The following is a 13,280-nucleotide window of genomic DNA, read 5'->3' as shown; positions in this document are numbered from 1 at the left end:
TCAAATGGTGTTTTTTAGAAAGCTATTAAAAGAGTTTTGTTAAAGTAATTTTTAGTGAAATCCTAAAGTATTTCAAGTCACTGAATTTTAAAGATCATTACTGAGCAACAATTTTTATTTTCTTTCAATAAAATTTATTGGGGCAACTAGCTAAAGACTAAAAAAAGGTGGTAAATCCAGTATCTATTACTGACAATTTTGAACTTCAACTTTTTACACATGAAACCTGAAATTCCTTTCATACTTTTTGGATGGTTTTCAGAAAAAAAAAATTCTGTGTAAGTAGAAGGCAGAAAAGACTGCGTAAAGAAAACTGTGCTGCATGTCTTCAGTCCTGCTTCTGGTACATCTAGTTATGTAATCGGGAATTCACCCAAATTATCTGAGCTTCATTTTTCACATCTGAAAAATTAAAGGGTTAGAATAAATAATGTATAAGCCACGTGCCATATTTTATAGTCTATGGCTTTATTACTCTGTGATCCAACATAAAAGTTTTCCAGCTTCTTTCCAGAAAGTTTTCCTAGAGCTATGTTAATATGCTTATTGTTAAAGTTAGTATTTCCCCAATCCACTGGGAAAAATAGATATTGTTTTTTGCAATTCAATGTTTTCTCTAAGAATTTTTGCTGCTACTATTTCTCTATATAAGAATAAAATACAACTATTATCTGACTTAGCATAAGGCTTTAGTTCTAGACACTTTTTAACTTAATAATTCATGATGGCTAAAGGTATTCTACACCTGTTGTCTGTCAAGAGGCAATGCTTCAGTCAATTCTCTCACTTCCTGTCTGAGCTGAGCAAACTTCTGAACCTCTTAGGGACTCATGTCTTCATGACCAATTGGTTCCTTCTACTATCATAGCATTTCATATAATAGCATACACTCAGTGGGTTCATTCAGGAACTAGAGCTCAAAAGAGGCCAAATCAGTAGAGAGCCCAGAGCTCCCAAGGAACTTACAAGGTGAAGAGCCAGGGAAGCAGGACCAGTGTTCACAGTAACTTTAAAAGCATATAAACAAGTTTGTAGCTGATGACAGGTGTAACTGGGTAGTGAAGTAATGTAGGATAATAGTTTCTGTTTCCTCTAAGTATGAAAAAAGAAAACTACACAAATCAACATCTAAGTCACAGGTGGCAAACACAAGGCCCATGGGCCAAATCCGCCCCTCCACCTTGTTTTATCCAGCCCAGCACCTTGTTTCTACCCAGCAGCAGCGCTGAGCTCCTTGCCCCTAGTTAAGGAGTAGTTTACATTTATACAGCCCCAAAATTACATTCAGCCCTTTGAAGGCAACTGCGAGGCTGATGTGGCCCCAGTGAAAATGAGTTTGACAGCCCTCAGCTAAGTCATCCATAAAAAAAAAACTACATCACCTAGTCTTGCAAGACAAACCTCTGTGCTGAGAGTGATGGCTGCTTATTAATGGTAATGCGTTCGCTGTACTGTTAACTTCTGACAATCATAATCTTCCACTAATCTTGGACTGTTACTTAACTATTTCCTGGGTAAGAAATTGAAAACTCTGAGAGAGTAAATATTATTCCTATCATATTCAGCAAATTCTCATGTTACTACTTAGGATGTAATTTTACAAAGAATGTGTAAACCGTAGGCATGTTCTGAATTGGAAGGCTCTGGCCGGCGTGCCTGAGTCTGCCCACACTGGTTTTGTGTGCATGCATGTGTGCACGTGTGCGCACACACACACTCCAAAACAAAACAAACAAAACTACTCCTAAGTAAGAACATTATAAGCAGTGTATTATTTTAACTGATCTTAGGAAAACTAAGAAGCATCTCAATGATAAGTTGAGGAATTATTTGATGATGGAGTTCTGATAATGTAAAGCAAAGCACTTCCTCTCATGTCTCAACGCACAAACCGTGCAGTTGACTTTCCATTTAAAATGTCTGATGTGCAGTCATGGTAACATCCGGGGGAAGAGCAGAGGAAAGCCGTCAGACAGAGCATAGTTGGGGAGGTGGGAGGAAAACCAAGACCTTCTGTGTCGTGAATCCCAATGGAGGCAGCATTACAAGAAGGAAGTGGTGGTAAATCATGCTGAATATTGCAAAGAAAATTTGAAGGCATTTCTGAGGATTTTCAATTGATTGATGATAGTAATTGCCAGATTAAAAGTACCTAGGGATCATGTTATAATTAGAAAGTAGCATAAATAGCTTTAATGAATTTATCATATATATGGAAAACTATTACTGAGGGATTAGAAGAACATAGTTGGATCAAATTGCAAAATGGCATTATAGTTTCAGTATCTCATGAGATTTATTTCTTTTTTTTCAAAAGAAATTTTAAAGATTTTATTTATTTAGTTTTAGAGTGAGGGGGAGGGAGAGAGAAAGAGAGGGAGATAAACATCAATGTGTAACTCATACATTGATCAGTTGTCTCTTGCACGCCCCCAGCTGGGGCCCTGGCCCACTACCCAGGCATGTGCCCTGACTAGGAATCCAACCGGTGACCTTCGGGTTTACAGGCCAGCACTCAGTCCACTGAGCTACACCAGCCAGGGCTATTTCTGTAAATAATTCTGTTTTAAGAAGTATTTATTTTTTTCATGTAGTAGTGCTTCTTTTGTTTATCAATCTCCTCAAAGCCCCAAATTAAAAATTTGACTTATAATGTCATTTGATCACCCACGGTTGCTTCTCTGGATTTGGTGACTTGGGTAGGATAAGCGGTCCCCCACTTTGTGTACCCATAGAGTCACGGTGGTCTGGTCATCCTCCCATTCAGACTCGGGGGGGGGGGGGGGGGCAAGTTCACCTCTGACCCCAGATCTGTCTCTTTGGTGTGGGTAGACTGTGGGAGGGATATTGCTATTTTTCATAATGTTTTTATAATTACAGCCAACTTTCATGTGCATCACTGAAGAAACTATTATTTCAGTTGTGATTCTATTTAACAGAGACAAAAACTGCCCTAAACTGTCTGGAGCAGGGGTACTCCTATTGTTTTGTTTTGTTTTGTTTTGTTTTGTATTCTTTGCTGTAGATTCTGTAAATTCAAGGCAGATAGAAGCCAATAATCTAGTTTCCTTTAACTTTTTGACCTGAGAGGATGTCCTGTATATTCACTAATGTGGATCTAGATGAGACCTCCTTCTTATTTTCAAGGATGGTTGTGCCATAATTATTTAAGTATAAGTACCTATTTAAGTATCACTTTTGGTTTTAATGTCTATGTTCTTTTTGTAGTTATTTCTTCAAGATGCCTAAAGTAATAGAGTGAATTTTTTAATGTTTCCCTCAAAACAACATTTTCTTGAAAATTCATCTCAGGAATTTTCCCTTTATTCCTTTGTAAAAAGGCCTGCTATTTTTTACAGCCATATAAAAATAACCAGTCAATGTTTTCAAAAAAGCTCTATGGAAACTTTCTCTCCATGATCTCTTCTCAAGAATATGTTCAAAACATACAGTAATGTTCTTTATTTGTTTAGTCTTGTTAAAGTTTCTTCATGTTCATGTCATTGATTTTTTTTCTCAGGGTTTGTAGAGATAATATTTTTAGAGTTAAATGTTTATCAAGGTGTTTACCAGCTATACTTTTCACTGAAATTCAAGCAGTAAGTGACACTTATACATGGATGAAAATATTTTGCTACTAGTCATTAACTCATCTCTTGGGTCTCTGACAATATCAGTCTATTTTGTGTAGAAAATGTATACTAAACATGTATAGGTATAAATGTCACTCTATGAATTTTTTCAAGGATATTTCCTGAATCTTCCCTGGATTTGTGGAATGAGTTATGTGACCTTGTCCCCTACGGACTTCAATGCAGGCAGAAAATGGAAAGTTCCAAACTTTCATTTTTAATGCGGTAGGCATTTTTTCTGGACATTTATTAATATGACCTTAAGATATATTTTTTATAGTTTTTAGTTGCTCATAGACCATAAGAATAAGGTAGTCATTGTTTTGGAAAAATAAATTGTATGGTATGATATTTGGAAACATGATAAACAAGGCTGAGTCAATATTAAAACATTTTAATAATCATAATTTTTATTTTCTGTATTTTAGATCTTGCTATTTAATAGGCTTCAGCTTTATGTCAGCTAAGGCCATGGTGGAAAACATAATTCACCAGATGGCTTAAATAGATAGACAAGATACTAGTTACAGAGATGTGAGAGGAGTGAGGGAGCAAAGAAAGGCTGGCCAGGACTGGAGACGGGCAGCAGTGAGAAGGTGCTCCCTCTGGAGCTGCAGGGAGGGCGTGGTGTTTCTGGAGGCCAGTGGGAGCCACGGAGAGATGCAGCTGCTGTGAGAGGTGCAGTGCTGGGGCAGGCAGGGAGCAGAAAGTAGACCATGACCCCTTCTCCTCCCACACTCTGACCTTTCTCTGGTGCCTTCCACTGGCCGACCCCCAACCAGAAGCCAGTAAGTGAGTCCTGGTGACAGGTAGAAAATAGAAGGGAGGAGTATACCTGGAAAGGCAAACAGAAAAAACACCCACAAGTAATAAGAATAAAGCTACTCCTGGTTAAGAGTGGTAGTTTTATTTATTTATTTTATTCTGGATTCAGCAGCAATACCATAGATCACAGGTGGCAAACATAAGGCCCACGGGCCACCTTGTTTTATCCAGCCCCGCACCTTGTTTCTATCTGGTGGCAGGGCCGAGCTCCTTGCCCCTAGTTAAGGAGTAGTTACATTTATACAGTCCTCAATTTACATTTGGCCCTTTGAAGGCAACCTCCAAGCTGATGTGGCCCCCAGTGAAAGTGAGTTTGACACCTCTGCCATAGATGAAAGGGTAGGGATGCTGTAATAGAATCGAGCCAGTATAACAAGACCATTGAGATGCAGGGCTTTACACAGTAATTAATTGGATCTATTAGATTTCTACAGAATTTAAATGACTTTAAATTGATGTTTTTAAATTATTGTTTTAATTTCCTGAATCCCTTTTTTCAAACAGCATCTCATAAAAAGTACCCATAATAGAGGAAATTTGGGGTGGCTGCTCGCAGTAACAGTGGGGAGTCCCCCCACTCTGACTTCTCTAACCTTCATGGTGTAAAAGTCACAAAAGATCCCGCTGGGAACACCTGGGCTCCAAGGAACTCGCTTTGGTCCACTCTGTATTCATGAAGAAATTATAAATCAAGTCCTGTATTCTTTTGTTAATTCATCTTCTGTGAAGGAAAAAAAAAAAAAAAGCTGCCCAAAGTAGACCAGCTGTTTCTTCAGTCTGTGGAAATGTGGAATTATATTAAAAATATTTCAGTTATTCTTCAAGATGAGGCAGTCCTGTTTCTTCCACCTTTTCTTTAAATGTGGAGTCTGCCATTGATAATTTCAAGACTGAAGATTTATGTTCCTAAGAAAATAGTCTTTAGTGCAAAATGCGAAGGATGTTAGATAATTCCAGATGAGCGTATTTATACTTTAAAATAAATTAATAAGTCTATCAAGTGCCAAGTTTACTCCTTCATCAAACAAATAATTAATGAATATCTACACTGTGCCAATACTAGTCACCTGCAATACAGAGAGGTCAAAAATGACAACTTTTGCGCTGATCCAGAGATTATACTTTAGCAGGGGACACACTGATGACATGATAAACAAATATTCATTGTACAAAATAATTATTTCTTTACATTTGTAATGTGTTGTTAAAAACTATAATTACAGGACAAATTTTTTACTTGTCATGTGTATCTGTATATAGGTATATAAATAGATAAGTGGATAGTCTAATGTATTTATACAACCCTAATGCATAAACATACGTATGTTGTGGTGAGTGCTAAAACAATTTAGCTCTCTGGGGGAGGCCACTGGACCAGAGTAAGGCCTGATGCCCTCAGAGTAACACCCAAGGTCTTTGCAAACAGTTCCCAGTCCTTTTTCTTTTATTACTTCCCCACCTATTCACACTGGATTGACCTCCTGGATGCCACTTATTGGCATGCTGTGTTCTACCCCATCTGCACACGGCCTAGTTTTTTTTTGCGCTCTGCCTGGGACTTCCTTTCTTGTTTCTTGCTACCAAACAATTTCCCATTTTGAACTATTTCCTAATTTGAATCCTTATCAGTTTGTACAAATCCATGAATTCTTTGCTGATTATTCAACTCACAGTGATTCTTCTTTCCTTTGAAATTCCTGCATTATAGTGAAATTATTTGAATTTATGTTTTATATACTCATTCATTCAATATGCATTACATGTCTATTGTGTGCCAGCAATGAGCATATATATTTCTGCTTTAATGACACTTGCATTTTATTCCTTTAGTGAAATTTTGTTCCTGAAGAGTAAGATTATATATGTGCCTTTGCAATTATATCCACTTCAGAACAAACAAGATGCCTTGAATTTGACAGGTGATGAATAAAAACTGGTGTATGTGTGAAGTGATTTCATTTAGACATCACATTAAAAACTGCCATAATGTTAATCCTTCTAAGCAGCTATACTTCTTCCTATTATGTTCTATATGTAACATAAGTCTGGATTAAAACTTCCAAAATATATGTTGAGTTAAACTTTACATATTTGCACATATCATAAGGAGAATTATGAGAATAAATTAAAGTACATTGAAAATGATACATGGAAAAGAAGGCACTATTATCTGAATTGGTATTGTTATTTTAATTTGACTGACATAAATACATCAGGTAAAGTGTCTCTTGGACACCTTCAATATTTCAGTAATCTCAGCTCTCCACTTTATGATATATCTACACAGTGAGCCTCAGCAATTCCTCTGTCAAGGCTGATTCCCATGAATGCCTAACAGAAAGAAAAAAGAATAGAAAAGAGAAGTAGATACATCAAGTTTTGCTTAGGTCTGCTAGCAGATTTCCATGATGTCAGCCCAATTTTGTTTTTGTTCCAAAGCAAAAGTTCATGGCTTCTTTCTTGTTTTTTTCTTTTTTCTTTTGTTTGTTTTTTTATACCAGTTCTCAATCGTGATTCTGATGGTCCTCTAAATACACATAGTATCAGATTACCTGGTTCCAGTTGAAAAGCACATTTTTGAGAACAGGAATTTATGTCTTTATTTTTAATTTTATTTTTGCAGTTGATAGGTGACTCTGAGTTGCAGTCTGACTGAGCTCCTGAAAACGGTACTGAGAAGCTATCTATAAATAAGTAGTTTTGTTTACAGGAACTTACTGGGGAACTGGACTTGTACCACCTGCCATTTGGCCAATGTTGAGAAGTGAGAGGAAGGGGTTTCAGTCCTCTATTATAATTCAAATGAGCTAATCTACCTCCATGTAAGCTAGCTCCTTTTTCCTGTTGTCTTAAACTAGATATAGACACCCTTTCTGCTATTAACACACTTAAGAGCTATTTGTCAGTGTTCTTTTTTTTTTTTTTATTATACCTGGCCCTCTATTCTCTCATAAACTTTCTAAGAATATATTTCCTTTGCCTAATATGTCAACTAAAGGAGAATTGGGTAGGATGAGGAGAACTATATGAGAATAAACTGTCTAGAATTATGAGAATAAATATCTGAAAAGTTTTATACTTATCCTGAAATTCTTAGTTCAAGCCAGTTAAGAAATTTCAATTTTGTGGGCTAGTGGCAAACTGGAGTCCATATGGAGTTTCTCAATTGGTCTTCTGAGTAGGTGGGATATAAATAGCATGACAGCGTTTCTGTTGTGTCCCTTGCATGGTCAGAGATGCTGTCTTTTCTGCCTGGTGGGTCCTCTGCACCGTGCGCCATGACAGAAATCATTGGTAAATTTTGTTTCACGAGGTAATGACACTTAGCTAGCAAGTGACTAAAGCCAGACGCTTGTTTCCTAAGATGTGTTTTGTAAACCTAAAATGTCGCTAGAAGAGAGAGGCCATTCTGTTACTAATTTAAGGCTCACTGCCAGCTTGCTATTAAGGTAAATAAAAAATGAGTAGACAAAGTTTGCTGTGCATTCTGTTAAACACGAAGTATATTAGGCGATAGGAAAAGCGTCTGAAAAAATAAGGCTTCTTATTCTCTCCAAATTTTTAACCATCTAGCCCGTATATACTAGGGTCACAGTCCTCACTGACACCAACGCCTGGCAACACCTGGAAGATGAACTAGTACTGTATTGAGTTCGAGAACTCAATACATCTGAGTTGCATGTTCTAGTTTTACTTTAAAGTTAAAACTTTAAAGGTGGACTTTTAATTAGAGCTTGACTACTAGTAGACTCATCCCGATTTTGCTCAGTTACTGCGATGTAGCCTGTGATTATCTGAAAAATGCACATTAATAATCAGAGACTGATTTCAATGAATGCCCAGGTTTAGAGGAATGAAGAAATTGATAGTTTACAGGACAAAAGATTAAATAATCTTAACAAATATAGTGTATTTTTTAATTAGGAAAAGATAGAATTCCTTTTCTTTCTTAAAAGTGGAAGAGGATTATTTTGAAACTTTCAGAAGTAGCCAGCTACAAAGGAAACGACCGAAGAAGAATTAAAGCAGAGACCTAGGCCCTGCTCTGCTCCTCGCCCCATTTTTATTAGCAGTTATAAGGAAGTAGACCCAGAAATAGAGACGCATGATAGCGAGACATCGGTGCCGTAACCAGTATTTTCAGACATCACCACAGGAACACACTCAGGATTTCACAACCCTCTCATGCTGGCAGTGTCACAACGTTGCCTTGGGCAAGGTTTTCGTCTCCTTTTTGGGTAAAGTAGGGTTCCTTTTTTTCCCCTCATACCAGCTTCTATAAATCACTTTTCTTGAAGGGCAAACTAAAGTTTCTCGGTTTCAAAATCATACTTGTCATGAGGAGGGAAATCCTTCTCACACCATTGGAAAGTCAACTCGGTGTGTCCTGCCAGCTTCAGAGAGTGATAAAGGACACTGTTCCCTCGCAAACCACCTGAGTCAGTGCAAATATGGCAAACCTTAAAAACACCCTCTAAAACATTTCATTGATAACACAATTTCAGTTCACGTTTGCATATTTACAAGAAAAATATTACCCTGTAGTTTCTTTCTAAATACCTTAAGCCTGTGGTTACCACCGTACTCACTGAAGTTAGCAAATTTCATTACAGGGAAGTCCTCTCTCTGTCAATACATTTTTCTTGCCTTCATCAGTACAAAACTCTCTTGTAGTAGCCCTCTCCTCCCTAAGCTAATGAATGCTAAGTAAAGTGGGGAATTAATATATTCAGCAAGTTGATTGATGTTAAAAAAATCCTGAAACATACTCCAGACTTTCACTTTGAACATTCAGATTTTATTCTTACACTTAAATGAATAATGGCTTGAGTGCAGTCCCAATAAAGTGAACAGGCAAATAAGAGAGTGTGTGTGTGTATGTGTGTGTGTGTTTAAATTTATGGCTAGCAGTAGATTATAAAGGAAATGCCACTAACCAAGCAGCTCCTGAAATTGATGTCACATGCACGAATGGCCAGGTGTTGGAGTAGTGATGTCCCTTTCTCTAGTTCTGTGAGGTGAAGGTTGGTAAGTTCATGAAAGGAGGAAAGCATATGGATTTATGATGTCATTTCAGGCAGTAGGGCCTTAAAGGTAACTCTGGAAACTGCCATAGAAGCACCGTAGTAATAATGCAGCTGATTTAGGGAAACTCATCAGTTGATTAGAAGAAAAGAAAGGCTCTAAAGAAATTAAAAGCTTTTACCTCAAAAGCTTACCAAAGAGCAAGCTACATGGCTTTCAAGTGAAATCCACCTGTCTTATTTACCCCCTATTCTATTTACATATTGGTGATGCCATCATAAAAATAATTTTGAATGTAGATTTCAAGGCATGAGTATAACATAGGTGGTACTATAGATTTATTTCTGAGAGGTTCCATTTGAAAGAACCGTGACTCTCTTAGTATGTTAAAAAGATAAAGAATGAGTTACAAAAATATCTAAGACATTCTATAGTATTAAGGTATCAATCTGATGAAGATTTTTCTCTCTGTCTTTCACCATGACATTCTCCAAGAAATCAGTAAAAATATTGCTTAAGTTTATTATAATTTTTTAAACAAATGGATTATTAATTCCTAATGAAAGCTAGAAAGGAGGTTCTATCTTAGAGCTAATTTCCAGAGTAAGTTGCAGCTATTCTGTTTTTGAATTTTTTAAAGATTTTATTTATTTTTAGAGAGAGGGGAAGAGAGAGAGAAAGAGAGGGAGAGAAACATCAATGTGTGGTTGCCTCTCATGTTCCCCCTATTAGGGACCTGGCCTGCACCCCAGGCATGTGCCCTGACTGGGAATTGAACAAGCGACCTTTTGCTTCTCAGTCCAGTGCTCAGTCCACTGAGCCACACCAGCCAGGGTCAGTTTTGATTTTTAATAAAGTTATTATTGATATATCTATGCTGGAACAAACCATATAACAGAAGAATAGAAAACACAAGTAATTGTAGGTAGTTTCTTTTTTGTTTGGAAAGGACTCATTCCTTAAGAGTTAGTAGAAAGAAAGAGCTTTCCTTGCTCTGGTGCTCTTTTTCAGGAATGTTACCAATCCACTTGGAGAGAAAATAAACTTGGGTACCACATAGAGTCACAAGCCTCAGAGGAATCTGAGAATTAGATGAAATATATATGCAGTCCTTGTGCATAGGGACAAGTGTGCCAAGAAATAAAAAGTATACTACCTGTGAAGTTATGGTAAGGACCCTGTCTATTTTACTTTACCGATAAAAATTCAGGTTTGCCCTGGATGACGAATGAGTTGGGGGAAAATATTTTTGTTCATTCATTCACTCAACCAGCAAATATTTAATGAGCACCTGCAATATGCCACAAACAGTCTAAACCTGGAGAAGGGTGAGTGACAAAGAAGGCACTTGATGCAGTTACTTGAACCAAGATACAATACTTCTAAAGTTGATGTCTGTCTAATTGACGGGGTAGGTTCTTAACAAAACTTCTTTAAAAAATTATCTGGTAATAGACGAACTTCAGTTGACTTTTTTTTTATCACAATTATCACAGAGAATGAGTTGTCTGAAATATCTTGTGTTCATTGTATTGTTCAAATTTCCTAGTGCTATATTTTGTGAAATCCCCAGATGGTATACACACAGAACTTGTCCAGTTGTGTTCTTTATGCCTGCACTTGGTGATACATGAAGTATGATGTTTGTTGTATATAAACAAACTATTGAAAGTAATGTGTGTCTGTGTTAACCATAAATAATGTTTTAAATTACTGTTGAGAAATCATACGAGTATCTAGCATGGAACCTGGTAAGATAAAACGTTCAATAAACTGTTTTTTCCAATGACTGATTGCACTATTCTATTTGTGTATCTTTCTACATGAGAGTGTTGGCCATTATCCTTACCAATGGTACATTTAACACTTCACCATCACCCATAACTTACTCCTCTTTCTGTATTTCTAATTTTAGTTACTGGTATCATCTATACCGTTTCGGGCAGCAAAGCACAATGTTTCACCTTAACTGGGTCCTTTCTAGACTTTTATAGTCTGAGGACAGGAGATGAGTCTGGAAAGACATGACAGGAATCGGGATGGTCTGTGTGGACGAGGAAGTGCGTGCTACCCCGAGTACCTGATACAGGGAAGGCACTCGCTGGTTCCCCTGGAGGGCCAATCAGTAAGTGGCTGAGGGAGTCCTTGTGCCTGCTGCCAACTGACCCCCACTCTGCTATATGTTTTCAAAGATTTATAAACTTTTTAAATTAACTTTTTATTTTAAAAAAGCTCTTATAATGAGTTTTTGAGTGAGACTCTATCATCTCAGTATTTTAGTTAAAATCTCAAGGCTGATAATTGATAAACAACATTATAATCTAAAGAATGAAACAAGTAGCTACCAAATACCACCTCTAACACTTCCTAAAAAGTGGTCAGATTTGTCCTTCACATTTCCTCCTATTACTCCAACCAGGTTTTATAAAGATAAGACTAAAAATGAAGAGGAGCATATGAAGTAGTAGAATTTGTGAGAGTAAAAGTGTTTTTAGCCTGGGGAGAAATTGCATATTCTCTACTCACTCAGTCAAGTGAAAGGAACTCCAAAGAAATTGACCCTAAGAAATTAGGAGCGGGGTTAAGAGGGAGAGACTGGCATTTAATTTACTGGATGGAGATTTGCCTATGCAGCAGACAGGCGGATCAGCCCCTTTATGTTATCTGAGTAGATAGAGAGGACAACTGAAGAGATTACAAGGAGAGGGCGGGAGGGCAGCAGCCAAACGTTCTATACTGCCTCTATTAGGCAAGGCTCTAGAGCATTTCTGGGAGTCGAGGGTCACCATACAGGTGATCAGACTCGAGCTGTCTAAAGGTCCTCTACCCAGGAGGCTGGGCTGAGAGCTGTGCAGAAGAGGCTGTGCGGACTTTAGGGGCCAAGAACCAGGGGAGAGGTGGTTTGTAGAAAGTCATCTGAGGTCATGTAGAGAGAGCTTTGCCCATGTCAGGCAAGTTTACCTCAACAAGCAGCCAGCACCTACATGCTTATCTCAGAAAGGGCATCTACAGGCAAGACTGAACTACCAACAGTTGCTATTAAGTGCTTCTTTCTTCTAAGCTGCTCCTTTTCTGCTCTAAGTCTGGAGGAGTGAAAAGTAGAAGTGAGTGAAAGAGAAGAGGGGCATCAGGATAGATTAGCTTCCCCATTTCTTACAATGTGTCCTAGAGGTCCATCTTGCTTGATAGGGGAATGTAGATTTCGTGGGGCCTTATACAATTCAGCGAACCTCTTTAAAAAGCAGAATACAGAATTAAAAATAAAATGTTAGGTTCCCCAAAAAGTTCATCCCCCCCACCAGTAGAATAGCTCTAGCAGCACTTAGTTGTTTTTAACTTCATTTGAAACATTTATTTTTTATTTTTTTAAACAATTTTGTTAGATTGTACTGTGACAGCTGTCACATCAATGCGCATTTAAAAAACTTATCAAAATTGGTAAATTTTTGTAAAGCCATTTTAATATTGAAGATGAAAGAAAATACACAATATTTTTGGAGTATTATGCTTTATAATTTCAAGAAAGGTAAAAATGCAACTGAAATACAAAAAAAAATGTGCAGTATATGGAGAAGGTGCTGTGATGGTTTGAATGTATCAGAAGTAGTTTGTGAAGTTTTGTGCTGGAGATTTATTGCTAGACATCCATGGTCAGGTTGACCAGTTGAGGTTGAAAACAATCAAATTGAGACTTTGATTGAGAACAATCAACATTCTATATGCAGGAGATAGCTGACATACTCAAAATATCCAAATTAATAAAGTTATTGGTGAAAGTGAAAAATGTGTCATTTATTT

Source organism: Desmodus rotundus, chromosome 1 (genome assembly GCF_022682495.2).
Source record: "Desmodus rotundus isolate HL8 chromosome 1, HLdesRot8A.1, whole genome shotgun sequence".
In the NCBI taxonomy this organism is placed as follows: Eukaryota; Metazoa; Chordata; class Mammalia; order Chiroptera; family Phyllostomidae; genus Desmodus; species Desmodus rotundus.
This window is presented reverse-complemented; position numbering follows the sequence as displayed.